Source organism: Mya arenaria, chromosome 16 (genome assembly GCF_026914265.1).
Source record: "Mya arenaria isolate MELC-2E11 chromosome 16, ASM2691426v1".
NCBI lineage: Eukaryota > Metazoa > Mollusca > Bivalvia > Myida > Myidae > Mya > Mya arenaria.
Window position 1 is genome coordinate 8,037,444 of NC_069137.1, and position 26,977 is coordinate 8,064,420.

General features: G+C 34.9%; 1 protein-coding gene across 4 annotated transcripts in view; it reads right to left on the minus strand.

Moving 5' to 3' along the window:
- Positions 1–26,712, minus strand: part of LOC128221930 (uncharacterized) — a 161,580-nt gene extending 134,868 nt beyond the window's left edge. For 2 of the 4 annotated variants that reach the window (XM_052930620.1, XM_052930619.1), the window contains exons 1-2: positions 26,623–26,712; positions 3,489–3,542 (exon numbers count right to left, since the gene is read on the minus strand). The gene's annotated coding sequence lies outside the window, so the exon portion shown is untranslated. Of the gene's footprint in view, positions 1–3,488; positions 3,543–15,189; positions 15,244–26,618 lie in introns of all 4 variants that reach the window. The other 2 variants (XM_052930621.1, XM_052930624.1) reach the window with 2 other exon arrangements.
- Between the last annotated feature and the right edge of the window lie 265 nt (positions 26,713–26,977).

A 26,977-nucleotide genomic window follows, 5' to 3' on the forward strand; every position in this document is an offset into this window, starting at 1 on the left:
CACGTAGAAGTACATGTACAAGTAGTTACACGTAGAAGTACATGTACAAGTAGTTACACGTAGAAGTACATGTACAAGTAGTTACACGTAGAAGTACATGTACAAGTAGTTACACGTAGAAGTACATGTACAAGTAGCTAAACGTTGATGTACTTGCAGAAATAGCTAAACGTTAAAGTACGTGTACAAGTAGCTAAACGTTGAAGTACATGTACAAGTAGCTAAACGTTGATGTACTTGCAGAAATAGCTAAACGTTAAAGTACGTTTACAAGTAGCTAAACGTTAAAGCACATGTACAAGTAGCTAAACGTTGAAGTGCATGTACAAGTAGCTAACCGTTGAAGTACATTCACAAGTAGCTAAACGTTGAAGTACATGTACAAGTAGCTAAACATTGAAGCACATGTACAAATAGCTCAACATCGAAGTACATGTACAAGTAGCTAAACGTTAAAGTACATGTACAAGTAGCTAAACGTTGAAGTACATGTACAAGTAGCTAAACGTTGAAGTACATGTACAAGTAGCTAAACGTTGAAGTACATGCACAAGTAGCTAAACGTTGAAGTACATGCACAAGTAGCTAAACGTTGAAGTACATGTACAAGTAGCTAAACGTTGATGTACATGCAGAAATAGCTTAACGTTAAAGTACGTGTACAAGTAGCAAAACGTTAAAGTACATGTACAAGTAGCTAAACGTTCAAGTACATGTATAAGTAGCTAAACGTTAAAGTACATGTACAAGTAGCTAAACGTTGATGTACTTGCGGAAATAGCCAAACGTTAAAGTATATGTACAAGTAGCTAAACGTTGAAGTACATGTACAAGTAGCTAAACGTTAAAGTACATGTACAAGTAGCTAAACGTTGAAGTACATGTACAAGTAGCTAAAGGTTGAAGTACATGCAGAAATAGCTAAACGTTAAAGTACATGTACAAGTAGCTAAACGTTGAACTACAAGTACAAGTAGCTAAACATTGAAGTACATGTACAAGCAGCTAAACGTTGAAGTACATGTACAAGTTGCTAAACGTTGATGTACATGCAGAAATAGCTAAACGTTAAAGTACATGTACAAGTAGCTAAACGTTGAAGTACATGTACAAGTAGCTAAACGTTGAAGTACATGTACAAGTAGTTACACGTAGAAGTACATGTACAAGTAGTTACACGTAGAAGTACATGTACAAGTAGTTACACGTAGAAGTACATGTACAAGTAGCTAAACGTAGAAGTACATGCGCAAGTAGCTAAACGTTGAAGTACATGTACAAATAGTTTAACGTTATAGTAGATGTACAAGTAGCTAAACGTTGAAGTACATGTACAAGTAGCTAAAGGCTGAAGTACATGTACAAGTAGCTAAACGTTAAAGTAGATGTACAAGTAGCTAAACGTTGAAGTACATTAACAAGTAGCTTAACGTTGAAGTACATGTACAATTAGCTAAACGTTGAAGTACATGCAGATGTTGCTAGACGTTATGAAGCGCGCAGCCCGAATACTCACCACTTTAACATGTTCGGTACCCTTTTTTATGTTGCACGCACCCCGGATACATCCCACTTTAATGCTTGCAATCTCCTTGTTCCCTATGTATCATACCCCCTAATCACCCATCTTAACACGTACTGTCCTCTTGTTTTCTATGGATTATACCCCCGATACAACACACCTTAACACGTACCGTCCCCTTGTTTTCTATTAAGCGCGCAGCCAGAATACGCACCCCTTTAACACGTTCGGTCCCCTTGAAGTTTATGTCGCACGCACCCCGGATACAGCCCACTTTAACACGTACAGTCCCCTTTCGTTTCTATATATCACACCCCCAATGCTCACCACCGACCACTCACTTAGGCCACGATTTTCGGCCTTAGAATGATCTTCAGAGGCAGTGATTTCTTTTCATTAAAACGTTTTTTGTTTTGTTTTCTTGTATTTTTGTTTTGTATTTCTGTTGTTGTTTTGTTCGGTGGGAGATCGTGGGAGAAACGGCCATTTACCATTAAGACGTTTAGGGGTGGACACATACGGGTATATTCAATATAGCGGTTTAAAAATGCAGTCGAAACTGATAGCTATGTCACAAACATGTTACTTAATATATTCTCATTGGATTAAAGCATTTATGCATTTCAAATAAAGTAAAACTTGAACTTAACTATTAGTTAGTAATGATATGCAAGCGGCATTGAAATGTGGCTGGGAGAGCATTTATTGTTCGCGGGGCATAAATTATATCAAATGGATTACATGGGAACAGCCAATAAGTTCAACATTGCTTGTTTTGGGGCTAACTTTTAAAGATTTTAAATGGAGCATTAACTAATTAATTGAAAAGTAAAAATAATTAGGTCCAAGCATATTTTTTTACATAAAAGCACATTTTGTATAGTGCTTTATACATAACGTACAAAAAAGGTCCGAGCTTCGTTAGTGTAGCTTCAAAAATAGAAGGTGGGTCAAAATCTCACAGTATAGCTCATCCAGGAATAAGACATTGAAAGGTATTTGCAAAACTGCACGCAATGTCTCAATAACAAAAGGTCTAAAGATAACAGTCTTTGTCATCCTAGCACAACATTGATATTTGGTAACATGGTATATTGCATTGCTAATGCTTCAGAAACAAGTACATCAAAACCATTAGAACAAGCTTTGACCCTGGGGACATTATTTAAACACAATTGGTAGAGGGCAATCGTATGATGCCACATAATAAATATCAAAGGTCTTCGCCACTTCGTTAAGGAAAAGAAGATTTTCCTATATAAGTCTATGAAACTGATGAACTCCAGGGCGTTGCCAGTTTTGTCCCCAGAGACAATCTTTTCACAAACTTGGTGAATGACAACTGTTTAATGCTACATACAAAATACCAAAAGTGTTGGCCTAGCGGTTTCGATAAGAATATTTTCAAACTTTTCTTACATAAGCTGAAAGGAAAATTGTGACCCCTGGGGCGGTGCCCAATTTTGACCCCAGGGGCTAAATCTGAACGGACTAGATGCTACATACAAATATCAAGGGTGTGGGCCCAGGGGATAGTTTGAATAGTGGAAGAAACCACTAAGCAATGTTACACAATATCTGAGCTCTCGCCCTGATGGATTTTGTCATCAAAAGTTTTTTTTCTTTTCGGTTACATGGAAAACAAAGTTTTGCATGAAGTTCATTAATTTATATAATTTCAAAAAGAGCACCATCCCTGGAACGGTGAAGTTTCATCTAAATTAGTTGTTGACGCACGACGGACGGACGGACGACGGACGCCGGGCGTTGTGCGAAATGAAAAGCTCAGTCTGAACACTACTAGCTACGTGCTCAGTAGAGCTAAACCATAAATAGCAAACCTGTTAATGCTCTAAATCTAAAGTTTGGTCATTTTCAAGTGTGTATTAAGTCTTATGATAATTATCTCACCAAAATGTATTCTTAACATGTTTTGTACAAAACAATTTGAATGACGATAACTTACCTACTCCCATTATCAATTCCAATTACTTTGATTCAATGGCTTGCTTTCATCCAACTGAAAAATATATTAATGACACTTAATATACTGGCCCAAAATCCAGAAACGTATGTAAGAAAAAAAACAATATTGACACAAGATTGATCGATATAAAAGTCTTATAGTCATAGTATATGAGTATTATGAGTTTTAAACGAAAGACGAAACCAACTTCAAATGCATTTCCGAGACGGTCAATGCTACCCAATATATTGTAGTTAAAAGACTTGTTTCGTAACCTCGTATTTTTTCAGCAGAAAAGAAAAAATACACCTGTCGAGATTTGTATTTATGATTTAAATTTGGGAAAACATCTGCCTTTCGTCTGTTTTAATTAACATCCAGGCCTAAAGTTAAAACAAGCTGATACATTTCAAAACTAAGACATCATTTTTGTGTTTTTGAAATATGTAATTCAAATTTCCGGTTTCTAAAAGTATGACAAAAACAGTAGGAGAAACGAAAGTCCATGTAGTGGAATGTGTTGATATGGCATTTATTTTATTCGTTGAGTTTATACGTCACTAACAGCACCTTACGAGTCGACAAACCATAATATATCTTCAATACATCTCAGTCATACCGTGAAATATGCATTGCGTTAGACAGATAGGTTATACAAATAATTAAGAAGAATCATGTTGATGAATTGATTTTCAGTAATTTGATAGTCGAGGGTAAACGGAGTAAATTATAAAGGTTTGTTATGTATTATTTATTAGGTTTATATTTCTGATCTTGTTATTATTGAAAATCATTGAGACAATTTTTAGGTTATTGCAAAACAGGTGTAATCCCCAAGAAGATTCAGGATTCAAAACGACTAGTCTTTCACTGACATTGAAAAGCGGTAAACAAATAATTTACTGGTAAGGCTATTTTGATGCGTGAGTTATTTGTTTGAGGTTTTTGTAGTTGTGTATGAAATGTTTATACGTTCGTGTCTCTAATTCATTGTCGTTAAAGCCCTTGTTTTGTGTCTCTGAACATAGTAAAGTTTTGAATTAGCTTTGCTCGACTCTATAGTTTCAATTGTATATGTGCAAGTAAACACCGCAAGCTACACAGCATAGTAAGAAATCATTTACATCTGTATGGCAGTAATCTTTTGGATGGGATAACATAGTTACGAAGTACAGGCGTTTTGTATCAAACAGTTTGCGGATGTTTAGTATTTTAATATGGTGATGTCATTGTTGCGGCATGCTTCCATTATGGCAAACATGATGAAGTAGATGACTAGGAAAGGAAAAGCCCTCTTCATTATCCCTGCTTTGTTGTGCTTGAGAATGAATACATTAATAGAGAGGATGTCCGCTATCCTCGGTACAGTTGCTGAATGACGCCGATCCAGTAAGTGTCACTTGTGAACAATTTGTGATTTTGTCATAAAAGAGATTCATTTTTTTTTCAGTTCAGTTACGTGCATGGAATTCATTTATTTGTATAATTTTAAAAAAGAGTTTGATCTAAATTGGCCAGATGGTTTTGGTGGAGATGACGTTAGATGTTGACGAACGACGGACGGACGACGGACGCCGGGAGTTGGGCGATAGGAAAAGCTCAGCTTGAACACTACTACCTACGTGCTCAGGTGAGCTAAAAAACTTAATAACCTGGTTTCTTAACAAGATGCTTTATTTAATTTTTAATTGTTATTTATTTGGGTGGTTTTATAGACAACCATAAACATTTCAAAATCCATAATAAGGATTTTTCCTGACTTCAAAATAATATGTTAATTATATAAGATACATCATTTAAGTATGGTGGCCTATTATAACTTAATAAGTAACGCGAATCGTATTACATTAACCAGGTGGTATTTAACTTATTTACTGGAATTCGCAAACCATAACTAGATAATATGTTTGCGCCTGAATCTGGAATGCATTTATAGCTAAGTGGTAACACGAATCTTATTACGCTAAACATGTATGTAACTTATAAAGGGGAATTCTCAAACCATAACTAGATAAGCAGTTACTGCTAGAACCCCAAAGTACATTTATATCTAAATTGTAATACGAATCTAACCACGTAAATCAGTTAGTATTTTACTTATTAAGTGGACTTAACAAACCATAACTAGATAACCTGTTAATATTGTACATCTAAATAAAAAGGTAATAGGTGACACTTCTGGGCACTTCCAAGCCTGTTTTTAGTCTTTTGATAATTATCGTAGCAAAATATTAACACGAATATGAACTCGATAGCTAGATAACTATTGCAAAAATATAATGGTTAGCTCGAAACAATTTGCAAACGTTAACAGACTATCTTAAGGCAAGTATATGCCACCATACATAAGGATGCTGTTTTAGCCAAGTATCTAAGCAATATGACTTGAAGTTCACAAATAAAAAAGCTTGTATCAGACTAAATTTACTGCATGTGAAAGAAACCTACAATGAGACATGGTAACGTTAAAATAAGTGCTGTGCACCTTTTTATCCCAAATAAATGTTCCTTCTACTAACAGCAGAGACTAATATATGCAAACAAACATAAAATAGAATTTAAATAACATACAGACCTTAATCACAAAAAACGATAGCTTAAATCACATATTTGAGATATATATTTCCATTAATGTGAACTTAAACTTTAAATAACATACGTCTTACTTTTCTTAACAAATACTGTGCTTTAGCGTGGCACAGCAGTGTTAACCTGGTATCCAAGGTGTGAATAATAGAATTGCGAACAGAGCGTGTAAAGGAAGTGTCAAGTTTCGCTCACATTCAAGATTTGGGTGAAAATAAAAGAGTGCCTCTTTGATATAAAATGTTAGAAGTCCAATGATAGAATGTTTGTATAGTTTAATGATTTAAACAGTATTCTTGAAAACAGCAATCTAAATATTGGCGCGCTTTGAGTATGCCACGTCAATAGGGTTTTTATAAGCGAGCGGGGAGTATGCCACGTTGTGGGTGTGTGTCATTCTTCAGCTGAATGTAAATTTGTATTGGGTCTCGAAATACTGCTGGTTTATGTTTCATTCGCAAACAGAAGTCAAAGGAATAATATTATCAGCAAAGATATATGTTCAATAGTTGTTTCCATTGACATTTGCTTAATGCAAAGAAATATGTGAAAACAGTTTTGCTAAAAGGCTACATTGGAACAAATAATCACGTAGTTACATGTTCTTCAAATGTGACCACATACATATAAACATCAATCAATGTCCAATTACTCATTATTTATTAATAACTTGTATGCGAGAGCAGCACTTTAGTAACTGAACGACAGTTATGTTTTTTTTTGAAAGAACAATCTGTACATTTGAAATGCAATTATTCACATATGTTCTTGTCAAAATAGATTTATACGTTTACATCTTTTTATTTTTGCCACCTATTGAAGCATTGATTATTAAAAAAGTGTTGTTTTTTCAAGTTCTGTGTGAAACTATAACTATTCATTATTTTCAAATAGTACAAAGACCTTTTCACTTAATATCACAGAAACATTAACTTGTAACAGAAATGTTTATTTTGAGTTTTAAACATGACGAACATATTTTGCAAATATAATTGTATATAATGACAATTACTTCATGCATGGCACTACCATCGATCCGTTGGTTTACGATTTACCGGCCTAAATATTAATGATTGGCACTAGAAGTGTTAACATTGTAATTGAGAAGAGTACTAGATACGCAAAAAGATAAAATGCCTCTGTCGGCTATTTACCACATATCTGAACTTATTCAGGTCGATTTAAACTGAATTGAACTTAAATGAACAATGATTCAAGGATAATGTTTTGTTTGAAAAAGGATACACAAGGTGTTTTCCTTAACTGATGAATAGGAAATGAATAGAGTTGTTTTCTTTCTAGAAATGTCAACTGTAAATGTCTTTAACTATTATGACACCTTATATGAGTTAGGACATGCTTTATATAGAATCGATATCGCAGAACATACACGATCTCAAAATGTGATTTTCCAGAACACAATACAAGAGTTTAGTTTTGCAGCTTTTCGGATGGAAAAATCTACACTCAATTGAGTCCCGTACGCGGTACGCGATGTACTGAACCTCTAGAATGGCATTTGTTGGTTCCTAGACTTGCCTTGTATAGTATATTTTTAACATGATCAGATGAAACCCACATGTATACCTTATGTATAAGAAAAAAGCGTTCTTTAAATTTTAAAAAACATAACTATCAACATTTAATATTTTGACCTTCTGCGACGTGAAGACAGTATTTATAGTCCCCCTACCCCACTGAAAGACAGTTTATTTGATCTAAATTGATCTAAAACCATTACATGCAGATTACTATTTATGAGCTACTCATAAAGGTATTGAGCATATTAAAATTATCAAACATTTCAATGTCAGTTGTATAGGGTCTACATCAGATAACTTCAAGTGCTTGTCATTGTTCAGCGGATGTAAATTTGCATTGGGTTTCAAAATTATACTGGTTCATCTTTCATTCGCAAACAAACGTCAGACAGATTAGAATATCATCAATGATATATATTTAATACTTGTTTGGATTGCCATATCCTTAATGCAAAGACGTATTTGAAAAAAGTTTTGCTGAAACGTCACCGATGAAAATATTGTAAAATTAGCACTTTAGCAAATAAACGAGAGTGGTGCTTTTTGAAAGAAGAATCTTGAAAATAAAATGCAAGCATTTACATTTTCTTCAAAAAATAATTGATATGTTTATGTTTTATTCTATAAAACACACACATTGCCATCTATTGAATCCTTAAGTGTTTGAAGTGTTGTTTTCAATATATTTGTTTTCGAGTTTTAAGGAAAAGTATACACATTTTATATTCAAATAGTACAAATATATTTTCTCTTTATGTCATCGAAATTGATATTTGTTAGAAGTGTTTATTTTGAGTTATGAACTTAATGCACATGTTTTGCAATTATAATTTTATATGTTGACTATTACTCATGGCATAGCAAGAACGACGATCCGTTGGTCTACGATTCGACGGTCTACATATTAATGACAGGCACTATAATTGTTATTATTGTCACTGAGAGGGGTCAAAATTATGCTAATACATAAAATGCCTCTATCAGCTTTTTACCGCATGTCTGACCTTATTGAGGCTTAATGTCGATTTAAACTAAATTGAACTTGAACGAACTTGCCTATGTTATATAAGGAAGCATACCATTTCTATGAACATGTTGAATTTTAAACGACTAGTGTCTCAAACTAAATGCAGACAACTCAAAAATCCAAACAATGAGGATCCCAACAAATGCTTTGAAACCAAATCAATCACTCATCTCAATACAACAGAAACTCTTTCATAACTGCACTTTTGAGCAAGGATAATAATGAAATACGAAGTGAACGAATGATAACCAGGGCTCATAATTAAATAGTTTTGAGGCAGACTTCGTTTCGCATAATGAAAATGTTCAGATACCTATATATATATATATATAGTCGGAACAAATAACCAGGGTAATTACCTTAGGAAAGCTGCTTTCTGCTGAGCCCATATTACACCAATTATGACATACCGCCAATGATACATTTATTGTGCGTTTCCCAAAATATGAAGGAAAAGATAATTTATAATGGTTTAAAATGGGCCCTGATATTTGTTTTTCGACTCGTATGCTGGAATATCGTTGCTATACAAACAAACAAGATCACTGAACAATTAAAAGATAACAATTTAAAATGATTGACTTTCATCGATATTGATATGATTTTTTTTTAATATTTATATTAAAAACCGGAATTTTCGCAGAGAAATATTGCATTTATTTCAATTATACCAGATTATAAAAGCAACATTCCATGAGTTGAAGCGTTCTACTCTGTCGATGTCTAATTCGATTCCTTTTAAAAAATACAAGGCCAAACTTAAGATGATTCAACATTTGTAATTATAAAAAGAATCGGACAATTTATATCTACATTTCAGATATCAAGCATGCATACCGTCAAGTTTAAATTTATACAGCTTAAACTTACGCAATATTTGTCCTTCATTTTTTTCTAAAATTGACAGATAATTATGATAATCCAAACACAAATGAACGTGGCACTTCTCTTACATTTTGCCAGCAGGCTTCAAGTATATGAAGTTAAACCATACTTTAAATTTAATCATGAAAAAGCCTGAATAAAAAACCTTCATAAAAAGTCAATATTAAGGATCAGATTAAATAATCATCAGCTGTATAGTACGAATCTTCATATCGATATATCTTTGCTGAAATACTACCACTTGTCTTCCTTAAACGTGGTTATCATATTATCGATTACCTTATATGATATACCAGGGGCGCATCCAGAATTTGGCGTTAGAGGGGGTGTAACATAGGAGCATAGGCTTTTGTTTGACAAGCACACCTCCTTACGAAACAAAATTAATTTGGTATTTAGTACTGGCAGGACGGGAGAGGGTAATACCCCTTATTACATTTGAGCAATTTCAAGACAAAAAGGTTTCGTCATGGGCATATTTCATTACTTTTCTCTCCTATATTTAATTGACTCCCCCCATCACCTCTCAACCCGCTTTTGTTTACTGATTTATGCAGTGTGTAATGGTCCACTGTAGGCGGCGGATGAGTGTAACGATCCGCTGTAGGCGGCGGATGTGCGTTCATAGTATAACATTCCAGAAGGAAGTACATTCATAGTACGTATGTTAACTTGGTTGGTAATATTCAAAATTAGCAAAGCCTGGGTTGTGTATGGATTGAGGATTAACTGTATATAAAGACCAGCGGACCCCATCAGGGTCGAGCATGAAATTCTCTGAAGGGATTAGTTGGTGTTTGTTGGTCTCGCACGTTACAAGTGTATGACATGGGTTTTATAATGTCATTCACTTTTACTCAAATACTACCGCATGGTGTATATTAACATGTATAAGTCCCGCCATAATTTACTTTTGTTTAAACTCGATATCTAGATTTCCATTCAAAATGGAACATTTAATATATCTTAAAATTATTTTGCATCGAAACCTATACAATTTTAGAATTACAAAAAAAAATATTGATTTATTTTTAAAAACAAACATCAAAGAGAAGAAATTAAAAGGAACACTGAATATACAATATGTTTTTATAGGGATGCCTACAAAAATACACCAACCCTGCACAACAATATATTAGAGAGTAGAATCAGTGATTTCATTATGTCCTTGCCGAATCAAATGAACGAAAGATCTAAAGATTGTGTCATCTAATACTTAGTAATTATTTCATTGTACGAACTAATCCATTTATACCAGGATTTATCTCAATAAGAAATATCGATCAAGGGTGGTAAAGCATTAAAGATTAAGCCAAAGTTTTCATTCATTGTTTTTTTCTTGTTCGTTATGTATAAGATTTCTTTACTGTGAACAGAACATTTTCAAAGATCTGTGCATGAATATTAATATCGTTGAATAAATATATACCTTATATACACAATCTCCGTGTCACAAGTACTGTACGACGAGTTTATTTAAGGAATGAATTGCGGGGTTGATGACATTATCGGGGTTTGAACGCAATTGTGCTGGTCAATGTGAGTGGTGTCCGAGAAAATAAAGTTATGGTGTGAATTTTTGGTCTGAAATGTATCTAAAACAATTGCTGTTTATGTTTTTCGCATTTATTGATGAAAACAATATGTTCTTTTGATCATGAAAACCCATGCTTTTAAAACCGGAGTAATATTTTACCTTGTATGTTGTACATACATGCACCTTTCTGCGGTATTATACAATTGATTTCATTTCAGTTCAGTCATCCTAAGGGAATTTCGGACATAAACGTAGTATCCAGCGACGATAACGGTGTCACTGTAAAGGTTCAATTGACGTGGTTATGGGTATCGTCGGTGCAAAAACTTCTCGTTCCTGCGATACAATCTGACAGTATCTTAACCGTTAAGTATTTCTATGTTGGTTAGATATCTGGGTCTTGACATTTTGTTTCAGGATTCTATAAAAAAAAAGTTAAGCTTTACGTATATATATATTTATACACTCCAGTTATGGACCTTGCAATGCATTTTCGTATTTCTCACGCAACATGTTGATATTTAATATGAAGAAGGATAGAGTTTCTTTTCCATTGATTATGTTTTGAATAGCTTCTATGGTGACACCACCAGCAGCGACCAAAACCGTCGAGCTTAAAATTCAAGCCCAAACACAGAAGTAGCAAATTGCAATACCGATCATTATTCCTCACTAATTGAATATCAAGATATTATGCCAATTACAGTTTAGAAATATATACACATTAAGACGGGGGTTTACGAGATATCGACCGTGTTAAATTGTTCCGAAGTGTTTACTAAAATCTAAAATAATAAGAAACGTGCAAGCATACTTTACTCACTGAAAAAGACAACTCAACGTTCTTATTCTTACAAAATGCACACATAATAACTTCTCTACATAGCTTGGTTTAACCTTTAGTATGTCAATATAACATTACAAGTTCAAGGTTTACGCCTTTTGAATAAAATCGAATGATATGGAGTAGAAATAATATCGTAAAATGTTAGATATGCAATGGTAATAATACGGTATCTCAATTGAAATGCGTTTATTGTTTGACCTCTTTCAAAGCATGAACTTGCACGTTCTTCTGATACAGTTAGCGCATGCTTTTTGTTATATGACGGAGGGGAGACAACGAGTTGTTGGACACGACAGTAAAAATGAGAGATAACTGCATATTTGCTGGACAATGCAGTAGGAGGAACTAATTGTATTTTGTTGCACAAAGCAGGAGTGATGGATTACTGCAAGCTGGTACACAAACAGAAAGAGGAAATCATGGTATTTTGTTTTGCACGGCTTGCGTAGGACTTAACTGTTTGTTGTTACACAAAGCAGAAGGGAGGAATAACCGCATTTTGTTGAACTAGGCTGGACTGGACGCTATAACAGGATACTGATCAATACATGAATAAATACATTATGTCGCACGCACCTCGGATACATCCCACTTTAACACGTACAGTCCCCTTTCTTTTCTATGTATCACACCCCAATGCACATCACCGACCACTCACTTATGGCTGCATATTTTAACCCGCATAAGAGTACTCACTATAGCTAGGCCAATGCAACGAACTAATGTCAATGAAGTCATTGACACACTGTTTTACTTGTTTTTGGTTAATTACAATCCCTATGCCAAACCCAAACCGGGATATTTCTTGCTTGGAATTAAAAAAAAAATACGCAGACAAAAAGACCACGATTGTCGGCCTTAGAATGATCTTCAGACGCAGTGTTTTTTTTTAAAAACGTTTTATGTTTTGTTTGCTTGTATTTTTGTTTGCTATTTTTGTTGTTGTTTTGTTCGGTTGGGGATCGTGGGAGAAACGGCTATTTACCATTAAGACGTTTAGGGATGGACACATACGGGTATATTCTATATAGCGGTTTTTAGGTAAACAAATACGGGTATTTATTATTTAGACCTTTTGATCTGAATAAATACCAGTATTTATTTTACAAAATTTTGATATTAGAACATGCGGTATTTATTATTAAGACGTTTTGTCGGCCTGAATGAATGAAAAAAAAAGAATAATAAAACAATGTCCATGTGAAGTTGTTACCAGTGATCAGAGTGACACCTTCAACAACAACTCAACATTGCCAAGAAGGAACTGTGGTCAGACAAGCAAATAACATATTGGTAACAACAATGAATTTATTAAAAATGTTTTGTGAGAAATCGTGTAGAAGAAATCCTGCAACTGAAAGAGAACCGGAAGTGGAGGTATTGTCCTACAGAAGAAAATCCAGGGGACTTATTATTTGGAGAATTAAAATCATCTAGGGATAGCTCTAGTTAGCTTTTGTTTGTTGTTTTTTTCCACCAGTGCAAGAACCGACTCTAATGCGATGGGTTTATCGCTTGTCATTGATCGTTCCAAGGCGATAATCCTAGCCATGGGTAAGTTTGTTTTGATGGGTGTGTCTATTTGTGTTGTTTGTATTTGTGTTTGTGGAGCTTTTTTGGTGTTTGTGGTGTTCATTTTTGTGTATATGGTGTTAATATGTTTGCTTGTCTAGTCCCATGATGTTTGGGTACTTGCCTTGAGACTATAAACAGGGCTAAAGATTCAATTACTAGGCTTTGCCCTGTTGTCGTTAACTAGTATAAATCAATTGCATGAATAAAAATGCAGTCGAAACTGAAAGGTATGACACAAACATGTTAATTTATATATACTCATTGGATAAAAGCATTTATGCATTTCAAATAAAGTAAAACTTGAACTTAACCATTAGTTAGTAATGATATGCAACCGGCATTGAAATATGGCTGGGAGAGCATTAATTGTTCGCGGGGCGTAAAAAATATCAAATGGATTACATGGAAAGAGACAATAAGTTTAACATTGCTTGTTTTGGGGCATAAATTAAAGATTTTAAATGGAGCATTAACTAATTAATTGAGAAGTAATAATAATTAGGTCCAAGCATATTCTTTGCATAAAAGCACATTGTTCATAGTGCTTGATTCATAACGTACAAAAACAGTCATTATGCCCCTTAATCGCTCATTAACTATGATTATTGGCATATGCGGTAATGGTTAAGGTCATCAAAGCACAACATAGAGATTTCAAATATGTGCACATGGTCCGAGCTTCGTTAGTGTAGCTTCAAACATAAGAAGGTAGATCGAAATCTCACAGAAAAGCTCATCCAAGAATAAAACATTGAAATGTATTTGCAAAACTGCACGCAATGTTTCAATAACAAAATGTCAAAAGATAACAGTCTTTGTCATCCTAGCACACCATTGATATTTGTGTTCTAAATTGGATACTTGGTATATTGCATTATTAATGCTTCAGAAACAAGTACATCAAAATTATTGGAACCAGCTTTGACCCTGGGGACATTATTTAAACAAAATTGGTAGAGGGCAATCGTATGATGCCACATAACTATGTAAGTCTATAAAACTGATGAACTCCAGGGCGTTGTCAGTTTTTTTCCTAAGGGACAAACTTTTCACAAACTTGGTGAATGACAACTGTTTAATGCTACATATAAAATATCAAAAGTGTTGGCCTAGCGGTTTCGATAAGAATATTTTAAAACATTTCTTACATAAGCTGAATGGAAAATTGTGACCCTCGGGGCGGGCCCAATTGTGACCCCAGGGGCACAATCGGAACGGACAAGATGCTATATACAAATATCAAGGGTGTGGGCCCAGAAAAATATTTTGAATAGTGGAAGAATACCACTAGGCATTGTAACACAATATATGAGCTCTCGCACTGAAGGATTTTGTCATGAAGAGTTTTAAAGTTTTTCTTTTCGGTTACATGGAAAACAAAGTTCTGCGTGGAGTTCATTAATTTGTATAATTTTCAAAAAGAGCACCATCCAAGGAACTTTGATATTAGTTGTTGACGTACAACGGACTGACGGACGCCGGGCGTTGGGCGAAAGGAAAAACTCAGTCTGACCACTAGTAGCTACGTGCTCAGATGAGCTAAACCATTATAGCAAACCTGTTTATTTTCTAAATCTAAGAAAGGTTATAAAAGTGTCAGTTATGGACATTTTCAAGCGTGTATTAAGTCGTATGATAATTATATCAACAAAATGTACTCTTAACATGTTTTTAACAAAATAATTTGAATGACGATTACTTACCTACTTCCATTTTCAATTCTTATTACTCTTATTCAATGGTGTGCTTTCATCCAACTGAAAAATAGATTAATGACACTTAATATACTGGTCCAAAATCCATAAATGTCTGTAAGAAAATACATTATTGACACAAGTTTGATCGATATAAAAGTCTTTTGTATATGATAATTATGAGTTTTAAAAAACCAGACCAACCAACTTCAAATATATAATTGCATTCTTGAGGCGATCAATGCTACCCAATATATTGTAGAAAAAAGACCTGTTTTGTAACGACGAAACCAACTTCACATTTATAATTGCATTCTCGAGGCCGTCAATGCTACCCAATATATTGTAGAAAAAAAGCCCTGTTTTGAAACCTCGTACTTTTTAAGGATAAAAGACAAAAATACACCAGTTGAGATTTGTATTTATTATCTAAATTTGATAAAGCATCTGCTAATAGTCTGTTTCAATCAACATCCAGGCCTAAAGTTAAAACAATCTGATACATTTCAAACCTAAGACATCATTTTTGTGTTTTTGAAATATGTAATTCAAGTTTCCGGCTTCTAAAAGTATAGTAAAAACAGTAGGAGAAAAAAAGTTCATGTAGTGTAAAGTGTTGATATTTCTTTTATTCGTTGTGTTTATACGTCACTAACAGCACCTTACGAGTCGACAAACCATAATATATCATCAATACAACTCTATACAATACATCTCAGTCAAACGGTGAAATATGTATTGCGCTAGATGGATAGGTTATACAAATAATTAAGAAGAATCATGTTGATGGTTTGATTTTCAGTAATTTGATAGTCGAGGGTAAACGGAGTAAATTATCATGGCTTGTTATGTATTTTTTATTAGGTTTATATTTCTGATCTTGTTATTATTGAAAATCATTGAGACAATTTTGAGGTTATTGCAAAACAGGTGAAATCCGAAGAAGATTCGGGATTCAAAACGACTCGTCTTTCACTGACATTAAAAAGCGATAAACAAATAATTTACTGGTAAGGCTATTTTGATGCGCGAGTTATTTGTTTGATGTTTTTGTAGTTGTGTATGAAATGTTTATACGTTTGTGTCTCTAATTCATTGTCGGGAAGGCCATTGTCTTGTGTCTCTGAACAAAGTAAAGTTTTAACTGTGCTCGTCTTTGTAGTTTCCATTGTATTTATGCAAGTAAACACCGCAAGGTACACAGCATAGTAAGAACTCATTTACATCTGTATGGCAGTTATCTCGAAAATTGGATAACATAGTTACGAAGGAAAGGCGTTTAGTATCTAAAAGTTTTCGGATGTTAAATATTTTAATATGGTGATGTATTTGTTGCGGGATGCTGCCTTTAAGGCAAACATGATGAAGTAGATGACTAGGAAAGGAAAAGTCCTCTGCATTATCCCTGCTTTGTTGCGCCTGAGAATGAATACATTAATCGAGAGGATGTCCGCTATCCTCGTTACAGTTGTTGAATGACGCCGATTCAGTAAGTGTCACTTGTGAACAATTTGTGATTTGGTCATAAAAAGAGATTTATTTGTTTTCATTTCAGTTACGTGCCAACCAATGTTCTGCATGGTATTTATATATTTGTATAATTTTAAAAAATAGTTTGATCTAAATCGGCCAGATGGTTTTGGTGGTGATGACGCTAGTTGTTGACGAACGACGGACGGACGGACGACGGACGACGCACGCTAGGCGTTGGGCGATAGGAAAAGCTCTGTTTTAACACAACTACCTACGTGCTCAGGTGAGCTAAAAACCTTAAAAACCTGTTTTCTAAACAAGATGCTTTATTTCATTTTTTAATTGTTATTTATTTGTATGGTTTTATAGACAACCATAAACATTTCAAAATCCACAATAAGGATTATTTCTGACTTCAAAATATTATGTTAATGATATAAGATACATCATTTAAGTATGGTGGCATATTATAACTTAATAAGTAACACGAATCTTATTGCATTAACCAGGTGGTATGTAACTTATATAGTGGAATTCGCAAACCATAACTAAATAACATGTTAGCGCCTGCATCTGGAATGTATTTATAGTTAAGTGGTAACACGAATCTGATTACGCTAAACATGTAAATAACTTATAAAGGGGATTTCGCAAACCATAACTAGATAGGCAGTTACTGCTAGAACCCCAAAGTACATTTATATCTAAGTGGTAACACGAATCTAATCAAGTAAACCAGTTAGTATTTTACTTCACAAACCATAACTAGATAACCTGTTCATGTTGTACATCTAAAAAAGTAATAGGTGGCTCTTCTGGGCACTTCCAAGCCTGTTTTTAGTCTTGTGATAATCATCTTACCAAAAAATTAACACGAATATGAACTCGATAGCTAGATAATTATCGCGAAAATATAGTGGTTAACTCGAAACAATTCGCGAACGTTAACAGGCTATCTTAAGGCAGGTATATGCCACCCTACATAAGGATGCTGTTTTTAGCCAAGTATCTAAGCAATATGACTTGAAGTTCACAAATAAAAAAGCTTGTATCAGTCTAAATGTACTGCATATGAAAGAAATCTACAATGAGACATGATAACGTTAAAATAAGCGCTGTGCACTTTTTTATCCCAAATAAATGTTCCTTTTACTAACAGCAGAGACTAATATATGCAAACAAACATAAAATAGAATTTAAATAACATACAGACCTTAATCACAAAAAAAGATAGCTTAAATCACATATTTGAGATATATATTTCCATTAATGTGAACTTAAACTTCAAATAACATACGTCTTACTTTTTGTAACGAATACTGTGCTTCAGCGTGCCACAGCAATAGATAAAATGCCTCTGTCGGCTTTTTACAACATGTCTGAACTTATTCAGGTCGATTTAAACTGAATTGAACTCAAATGAACGATGCTTCAAGGAGAATGTTTTGTTTGAAAAAGGATACACAAGGTGTTTTCCTTAACTGATGAATAGGAAATGAATAGAGATGTTTTCTTTCTAGAAATGTCAACTGTGAATGTCTTTACAACTATTATGACACCTTATATGAGTTAGGACATGCTTTATATAGAATCGATATCGCAGAACATACACGATCTCAAAATATGATTTTGCAGAACACAATACAAGAGTTTAGTTTTGCAGCTTTTCTGATGGAAAAGTCTACACTCAATTGAGTCCCGTACGCGGTACGCGATGTACTGAACCTCTAGAATGGCCTTTTTTGGTTCCTAGACTTGCCTTGTATAGCAATTTTTTAACGTGATGAGATGAAATCCACATGTATACCTTATGTATAAGAAAAAAGCGGTCTTTAAATTTTAACGAACATAAATATCAACATTTAATATTCTGACTTTCTGCGACGTGAAGACAGGATTTATAGTCCCCCTACCCCACTGAAAGACATGTTAACGTCATATTATTCCACGGAACATGGAATATTTTAATGGTTACAGTTTTGAATTGATGAAGACCATTACCAATCAGGTTAAAAATTAAGGCGTTTTGAATTAAAATATTTTCGGTGATACGGTTAGCTGAGGGCGAGGAGTGTACCACGTGTATGGTGTGTGTGTATTGTTGTGTGAGTGGGGAGTATTACACTAAGGGTGTGAGTAGTTAAGGGCGAGGAGTGTACCACGTGTATGGTGTGTGTTTATTGTTGTATGAGTGGGGAGTATTACACTCTGGGTGTGAGTAGTTAAGGGCGAGGAGTGTACCACGTGTATAGTGTGTGTATATTGTTGCATGAGTGGGGAGTATTACACTAAGGGTGTGAGTTGGTAAGGGCGAGGAGTGTTCCAAGTGTATGGTGTGTGTATATTGTTACATGAGTGGGGAGTATTACACTAAGTGTGTGAGTAGGTAATGGCGAGGAGTTTGCAACTTGTATGGTGTGTTTGTAGTGTTGCGTGAGTGGGGAGTATTAAACTAAGGGTGTGAGTAGGTAAGGGCGAGGAGTGTACCACGTGAATGGCATGTGTATACTGTTGCATGAGTGGGAAGTATTACACGTAGGGTGTGAGACGGTAAGAGCGAGGAGTGTGCAACTTGTATGGTGTGTGTGTATTGTTGCGTGAGTGGGGATTATTACACTAAGGGTGTGAGTACTTAAGGGTAAAGAGTGTACCACGTGTATGGTGTGTGTATTGTTGTGTGACTGGGAATATTACACTAAGGGTGTGAGTAGGTAAGGGCGAGGAGTGTGCAACTTGTATGGTGTGTGTGTATTGTTGCCCGTTTGGGAGTATTACACTAAGGGTGTGAGTAGTTAAGGGCGAAGAGTGTACCACGTGTATGGTGTGTGTATTGTTGTGTGAGTGGGGAGTATTACACTAAGGGTGTGAGTAGTTAAGGGCGAGGAGTGTACCACGTGTATGGTGTGTGTATTGTTGTGTGAGTGGGGAGTATTACACTAAGGGTGTGAGTAGTTAAGGGCGAGGAATGTATCACTTGTATGGTGTGTGTATATTGTTGTGTGAGTGGGGAGTATTACACTAAGGGTGTGAGTAGTTAAGGGCTAGGAGTGTGCCACGTGTATGGTGTGTGTGTATTGTTGTGTGAGTGGGGAGTATTACACTAAGGGTGTGAGTAGTTAAGGGCGAGGAGTGTACCACGTGTATGGTGTGTGTGTATTGTTGTGTGAGTGGGGAGTATTACACTAAGGGTGTGAGTAGTTAAGGGCGAATAGTGTACCACGTGTATGGTGTGTGTGTATTGTTGCGTGAGTGGGGAGTATTATACTAAGAGTGTGAGTAATTAAGGGCGTGGAGTGAACCACGTGAATGGTGTGTGTGTATTGTTGTGTGAGTGGGGAGTATTACACTAAGGGTGTGAGTAGGTAAGGGCGAGGAGTGAACCACGTGTATGGTTTGTGTGTATTGTTGTGTGAGTGGGAAGCATAACCATAAGGGTGTGAGTAGTTAAGGGTGAGGACTTTACCACTTGCATGATGTGTGTATATTGTTGTGTGAGTTGGGACTATTATACTAAGGGTGTGAGTAGTTAAGGGAGTGGAGTTTACCACGTGTATGGTGTGTATGTATTGTTGTGTGAGTTGAGAGTATTACACTAAGGGTGTGAGGAGTGTACCACGTGTATGGTGTGTGTGTATTGTTGTGTGAGTGGGGAGTATTACACTAAGGGTGTGAGTAGTTAAGGGCGAGGAGTTTACCACGTGTATGATATGTGTATTGTTGTGTGAGTGGGGAGTATTACACTAAGGGTGTGAGTAGTTAAGGGCGAGGAGTGTACCACGTGTATGGTGTGTGTATTGTTGTGTGAGTGGGGAGTATTACACTAAGGGTGTGAGTAGTTAAGGGCGAGGAGTGTACCACGTGTATGGTGTGTTTGTATTGAGTGGGGAGTATTACACTTAGTGTTTGAGTAGTTAAGGGCGAGGACTTTACCACTTGTATATTGTGCGTATATTGTTGTGTGAGTGGGGAGTATTACACTTAGGGTGTGAATAGTTACGGGCGAAGAATGTACCACGTGTATGGTGTGTGTATTGTTGTGTGAGTGGGGAGTATTACACTAAGGGTGTGAGTAGTTAAGGGCGAAGAATGTACCACGTGTATGGTATTTGTATATTTGTGTGGGAGTGGGGCGTAGTACACTAAGGGTGTGAGTAGGGCGAGCAGAGCGTGTAGTGTATTTGATCGAACGGGAAGAAGGGCACGTTGTATTTTGAATGAGCATTCCACGTAAAGGTTTTGTTTATGTATGGGTACGCGGTGAGTATACCACTTTGAACATGTATGTATGTATTGGCAAGCTAGGGTTTGCAACTTTGTAAGTGTGGTTAAATTTGGGCACGCTTTGAGTATGCCACGTCAATAGGATTGTATTATTTAGAGGGGAGTGTGCCGCGTTGTGGGTGTGAGTATGTTTATGCAATCGTGTAATTTGCCGCATAATTGGTGCGATTATCCATAGGCAATCGGTGAATGAGTATTCCACTCTGAGGGTTTGTTTATGCTTGCAATAATGGGGAAAATATCACGATGAGGGTGCGTGTTTGAAAATTTGGGAGCGGAATATACCCCGTTTTTAAGACGCGTGTTAATATGAGTGAGCGGTAATAAGTGAAAACGTATAACAAGTTCGTGTGTGTGTGCGTGCGTGCGTGTGAGTGTGCGTGTTTGGGGTTATACGCATTGCTGCCAGTGTTTTTATATATGGAATATCGAATTACGGCGAATGTATGTGCCTCGCTGTGGTAATGTATAGACGAGTGTGTGTGAACAAGCTTTCAGTATTTCTTGGTCAGATTTGTACGTATATTTTTCACTAAAAAAAAGAATTTTTAAACCGACTTATCGCTTGATATTTTTAAATATCTCATTTCAATGTTGCAAGATTCCAATTGATATATTTATATTGAAGATTTATTCTTTAGTCTGACATAGTCTGACTATGAACAAACAACATAATAAAACAATTAACATTAATATTACGTGAATTTCGCAATGTTTAGTATTTGCTGATCACGACTAATATATCCGATTATTTGATCTAAATTAATCTAAAACCATTACATGCAGAGTGTGAACTATTCATAACGGTATTGAGCATATTTAAATTATCAAACATTTCAATGTCAGTTGTATAGGGTTTAAATCAGATAACTTCAAGTCCTTGTCATTGTTCAGCGTATGTAAATTTGTATTGGGTTTCAAAATAATACTGGTTCATCTTTCATTCGCAAGCAAACGTCAGACAGATTAGAATATAATCAAAGATATATATTTAATACTTGTTTGCATTGCCATATCCTTAATGCAAAGACGTATTTGAAAATAGTTTTGCTGAAATGTCACCGATGGTAATATTGTAAAATTAGCACTTTAGCAAATAAACGAGAGTGACGCTTTTTAAAAGAAGAATCTTGAAAATAGAATGCAAGCATATACATTTTCTTCAAAAATCAATTGATATGTTTATGTTTTATTCTATAATGCCATCTATTGAATCTTTAAGTGTTTGAAGTGTTGTTTTTGAATAGATTTGTTTTCGAGTTTTAAGGAAAAGTATATACATTTTATCTTCAAATAGTACAAATATATTTTCTCTTTATGTCATCGAAATTGATAAATTAAGAAGTGTTTATTTTTAGTTATAAACATGATGCATATGTTTTGCAATTATAATTTTATCAATTGACAATAACTCATGGCATAGCAATAACCGTTTGTCTACGATACGACGGTCTAAATATAAATGACAGGCACTTAAATTGTTATTATTGTCACTGAGAGGGATAAAAATTATGCGAATACATAAAATGCCTATATCAGCTTTTTACCGCATATCGGACCTTATTAAGGCTTAATGTCGATTTAAACTAAATTGAACTTGAACGAACTTGCCTATGTTATATGAGGAAGTATACCATTTTTTACAAAAAAATGTTGAATTTCAAAAGACTAGTGTCTCAAACTAAATGCAGACAACACAAAAATCAAAAACAATGAGTTAAGGATCCCAACAAATGCTTTGAAACCAAATCAAGAACGCATCTCAATACAACAGAAACTCTGTCATCACTGCACTTTTGAACAAGGATAATAATGAAATACGAAGTTAATGAGTGATAAACAGGGCTCATGATTAAAAGGTTTTGAGGCAGACTTCGTTTCGCACAATGAAAATAATTAGACGCCTATATATATAGTCGGAACAAATAACCAGGGTAATTACTTTAGGTAAGCTGCTTTCTGCTGAGCCCATAATACCCCAATTATGACATACTGCCAATGATACATTTATTGTGCTTGTCCCAAAATATGAAGGCATAGATAATTTATAATGGTTTTGCCTTATATCTCACTGTCAGTTATTCACTTATATGCTATCCAGGGTCTCACAACGAACTTAACTATGGTACTTTAGTAATAGTACGAACTTATATCTCACTGTCAGTTATTCACTTATTAGCTATCCAGGGTCTCACAACGAACTTAACTATGGTAGTTTTGTAATAGTACGACCTTATATCTCACTGTTAGCATTCACTCATTAAATATCTTATGTCTCATCGCAAACTAGGCTATGGTAATTTTGTAATGGTATGACATTTTATCTCACTGTCTGTGATTCACTCATTAGCTACCCAGTGTATCACCACAAATTATCCTAAGGTAGTTTTGTAATGGTATGGCCATATATCTCACTGTTAGTCATCTACTAAATAGCTATCCAGTGTTCCAACACATACTAGCCTAAGTTAGTTTTTAATGGTACGACCATATATCAAACTGTCAGTCATTCACTCAATAGCTATCCAGTGTTGCAACAAAAACTTGCCAAAGTTAGTTTGTTATGGTACGACTTTTAATTTCACTGTTAGTCATTCAATCAATAGCTATCCAGTGTTCAAACACAAACTAGCCAAAGGGAGTTCGTTATGGTACGACCTTTTATCCCACTGTTAGTCATTCACTCAATAGCTATCCAGTGTTGCAACAAAAACTTGCCTAAGTTAGTTTGTTATGGTACGACCTTTAATTTCACTGTCAGTCATTCACTCAATAGCTATCCAGTGTTCCAACACAAACTAGCATAAGTTAGTTCGTTATGGTACTACCTTTAATTTCACTGTTAGTCATTCAATCAATAGCTATCCAGTGTTACAACAAAAACTTGCCTAAGTTAGTTTGTTACGGTAAGATATTTTATATCACTGTTAGTCATTCACTTATTAGCTATCCAGTGTCCCAACACAAACTAGCCGAAGTAAGTGTATTATAGTACGACCTTATATCTCACTGTCAATCATTCACTAATAAGCTATCCAGTGTCTCACTATAAGTAGCTCACGTAATGATATGGCGTTTTTATGTCATTGTTAATCACTCATTCAAAAGTTATACAGTGACTTACCATGAACAAGCCTAAGGAAGTTTAGTACTGATATGGCCATATATCGCGCTATATTGTAATTTTGTAATGGTATGGCATTTCTTCGTACTGTATCTTTATATTTCCATATCACCTAGATGCTAAGCTTCGTCCCTCCATAATTCTAGCAAAAATAACAGAAGTAAACGTCCTACTTATTATTGTCATGTTTTGTGCAATATTTATGTTTATTAACTGAATTAATAAACACACCATTTACCAAATACAATAAGATATAAAGAGAAAGATAACTTGCGCCGCTGTAAAAAGTAAAAAAAAATAAAGTTCATATTATGTTAATTACTGATGGAATGGAATATTCAATTACACTCGTAGCAGAATGTAAACTTACCTTCGTTTTTAAACAAGAGCCATTCATTTCATATTTGTCACTAAATCCAATATTGATTATTGCTATTTCTGAAGCCGCACAAACAATGTGAATGGTCTGCTTTGATTGTCCTTATATAAATACTAAACTTCAAAATCATAAACAAAAATAAATATCATATTTCATTATTTACAAAAGCTTCGCGATGTGCCTCTTTCAATATACCATATAGCAAAATTTAATTGATTTCTGAAGAATTTGTAAACTATTGGTCCCAATTTCAGATCAATCTTTTGTTTCGTTTCTATTTGTACCCTAATATCTCTCCTTGCTTAAACCTTGCCTTAGATTGTCATAAACGCCAAGGACGCTCAGCACTTGCATTCGACTTGCTAGGACTTGTAGCGTAATGGCCGAACACGGATAAAGTCAATAACACCATTAAAAGTCTTACAGTGTCTTTCACACACATTTAACACAAAAGTTTGCAAGTGCCAGCAATTACAGGGTAATTACCGTCGGCGAGCCGCTTTAACAATTCCGAATGACGCCGCGTGTGTTTGTACATGTTCGAACGACGGATGGACGAACGAAACAACAAGACAGGTGATTACTATGGGAGAGCCTTTTTAATAAGTCCTTATGACGCCGCATGTCTTTAGACATGTGCAAACGACGGACGGGAAATGTGTAATTACTATAGGAAAGTAACCTTTACAAGACGAGCGGAACAAATCAACCAGGTAATTACTACAGGAGAGCCGTGTTTACAAATCGCTATCACAACGCATATGTAAAGCATTTGTGCAAACGACGGATTGACAGACGGAATAAATAGACAGGAACATCATTGATATGAGAGAATCTTTCAGAGGTACACGTGTGCAAACAACGGATTGAGGGACGGAACAACAGACGTGTAAATTGCTAAAAGATAACCGCTTTCTGTTAAAATCTAATGATAGCGCTTGCTTTCTGTTAGAAACGTCTTACATACGTGTTTTTTATCTAAATATCTAAACTAAATACTAAATATATATATGTGTGCGTGTGTGTGAGAATGTGTGTGTGTGTGTGTATGAGTACATGCGTGTTTATATGTTTGCGTACTTTGAATTATAGAAAACATGAGCAAGTCAATAAACTCTACTTCATCCGAGTTTTCTTTACCTAGCCTTTTGATCTGGAAACTAAATTAAATTATTACATTCAGCCGAACAGTTTTTTACACTTAAAATGATCAGTTATTGAGTCTGTCAATTTACCTGTGTATAATAAGACCAATGGTACAAAAAGACATATTGTCTTATATATGATCGAATCAGTTCAGATTATATTAGTATTTCATCGATAGAAAGGCTGTGTCATGTTTTCACTTGTGTTAAAAATGAAAACAGCTACTGCTCAAATAAACGAAATAAAGGAATACAAATTTACATAATACAAAACTCATAAACACCAAGTTTATTATAACTTTGATTAATGAATCAATACTGTCAATATTTACAAAACATAAATGCGAAATAAAGAGGTTGATAATTTGAGCCGCTTGGAAGAAGTATGTTCATATAAATTAACGGAATCCTTTTCTGTTCAACTAAACAAATAGTAACACTCAAAACAGACTGCAAAATAATTTATAATAACAATCCCGTTCCTTCAATGTTTCTCACTGCGATTTAACTCTTGTTAGTTCTGATCCCGCACACACATACATTGTAAATTGAAGTCAATGATTGTCCTTACAATAATTCTAATCATCAAGTATTTGACGTGCTACTGGGACACTCATCTTAATCTATAACAGTTGACGAAAACATATGCCAAAACTCGCCCAAAACGGACCAAAGTCGGTAAATGCGTGTTTTTGCCATTTTTATCGGCTACTAAATTCGCCAAATACGAAATGCAAGGAGTGTCCCATTTTCATCAGCTGTCGTAACTCACCATTATATGAGAATGCTTGAAAATTTTAAAATTCGGCAGCCATAATTTTCGGTTAAAGGACTGTAAATATATTGTGTGTTGTATTTGATACTCATATGTTTTAATTGAACGAATTAATCCACAAATTACCAAATAGAGAACGATATAAAGCGGATGAAAACTTGCGCCGCTAGAAAAAGGTTCGATTAGTTTGATAATAACTGATGGAATCGTCAACTGTTTAACTTAATAAATAATAACACACATAGCAGAAAGTAAACGTACTTACTGTTTAAACAAAATCCCTTGATTCCATATTTCTCACTAAATCGAATGTTAACTAACTTTTATTTCTGAAGCCGCACGCACAATGCCAATGCTCTTCTATAATTGTGCTTATATAAATCCTACACTTCATAATTATATACAAAGAAGGGAGAGATCAGATTTCATGATTAACGAAAGCTAGGTATGCGCTTCTTTAAACCTACCCAAGGACGGAAATCAATAGAAGGATTTGTATACTATATTCGACATTTCAGACCAGTCTTCAGATTGTTCATTTTGAATTAACCTGTATTCGATCAAATAATTTAATTAAATTTATACTGAAATGAATGTTTGACTGCCTTTTCAATTCTCAC